Here is a 1,564-nt window from a genome sequence, read left to right as displayed (position 1 = left end):
GCCTGGGTGGCTCAGTTGGTTAAGCAACTGCCTTCGGCTCAGGTCATGATCCTGGAGTCCCTGGATCGAGTCCCGCATCGGGCTCTCTGCTCGGCAGGGAGCCTGCTTCTCCCTCTGACCCTCCCCCCTCTCATGTGCTCTCTCTCTCTCTCATTCTCTCTGTCTCAAATAAATAAATAAAATCTTTAAAAAAAAAAAATAAATAAATAAAACTGTCTAAAATAAAGGACCATGGGAGATTTTTTAAAAAGCAGCAACAGGAAAAAAAATCCTCATATAAAAGGAAACCCAATAAGGCTATAAAAGGATTTTTTTTTTTAGCAGAAACCATATAGGCCAGGAGCAAGTAGAATGATACGTTCAACATGCTGAGAGAAAAATAAAGCTGCCAACAACTAAGAATACTTTACCCAAAGAAATGAAGAAGAGATTAAGACTTTCTCAGACAAAGAGAAGCTGAGGGAGGTCATCACCACTAGACCTACCTACAGAAATGCTTTCTGAAAGGAGTACTTCAAGTTGAAGTGAAAAGGTGAAAATTAATAACATTAAAACATATGAAAATAGCAAACACAGCAGTAAAGGTAAGTACACAATCAAACTCAGAATACTCTAACACTGAAATATGATGGTGTGTTAATCACTTAACTCTTGTATAAAAAGGTTAAAGGACAAAAGTGTTGAAAATAACAATTACCACAGTAATTTGCTAATGTATACACAATATAAAAGATGTAAATTATGACATCAAAAATATGGGAAGGTAAAGAGATTTTTTGTATGTTTTCTAAGTTAAGTTACTATTAGTTTACAATAGACTGTTATATTCATATGATGACTTATGTAATCCTCATATACTCACAAAGCAAAAACCTACAGTAGAAAAATAAAAGATAAAGAGAAGAGAATCAAAGCATATCATTATTAAAAATCATTAATTCACAAAGGAAGGTAGCAAGAGAGAAAGAGAAGAAAAGGGAAACAAAAACAGGCAGAAAAAGACTAATAAGCAGTATTAGTAAGCCTTTAACTATCAATAATTATTTTTTTTAAGATTTTATTTATTTATTTTGAGAGAGAGATCACAAGCAGAGGGGAAGGGCAGAGGGAGAAGCAGGCTCCCCACTGAGCAGGGAGCCCGATGCGGGACTTGATCCCTGGACCCTGGGGTCGTGACCTGAGCCTAAGGCAGACACTTAACTGACTGAGCCACCCTGGTGCCCTTATCAATAATTACTTTAAATGTAAGTGAATTTAAACTAATAAGAACAGATACTACACTTGATCTTAGCCAAAAGGCCGAGAAGCCATCAAAAGGAATGAAATCTTGCCATTTGAAAGGACATGGATGGAACTGGAGGGTGTTATGCTGAGTGAAATAAGTCAATCAGAGACAGACATGTATCATATGACCTCACTGATATGAGGAATTCTTAATCTCAGGAAACAACCTGAGGTTGCTGGAGGGGCGGGGGGTGGGAGAGATGGGGTGGCTGGCTGACAGACACTGGGGAGGGTATGTGCTATGGTGAGTGCTGTGAATTGTGTAAGACTGATGAATCAC

At 38.0% G+C, this 1,564-nt stretch overlaps 1 pseudogene; it reads right to left on the bottom strand.

Annotated features, from left to right (window-relative positions):
• Positions 1 to 1,164: 1,164 nt before the first annotated feature.
• LOC115938436 (U2 spliceosomal RNA) lies at positions 1,165 to 1,311 on the bottom strand (annotated as a pseudogene).
• Between the last annotated feature and the right edge of the window lie 253 nt (positions 1,312 to 1,564).

Source organism: Leptonychotes weddellii, unplaced genomic scaffold (genome assembly GCF_054177405.1).
Source record: "Leptonychotes weddellii isolate Sample4059 unplaced genomic scaffold, ASM5417740v2 HiC_scaffold_29848, whole genome shotgun sequence".
NCBI lineage: Eukaryota > Metazoa > Chordata > Mammalia > Carnivora > Phocidae > Leptonychotes > Leptonychotes weddellii.
This window is presented reverse-complemented; position numbering and strand designations above follow the sequence as displayed.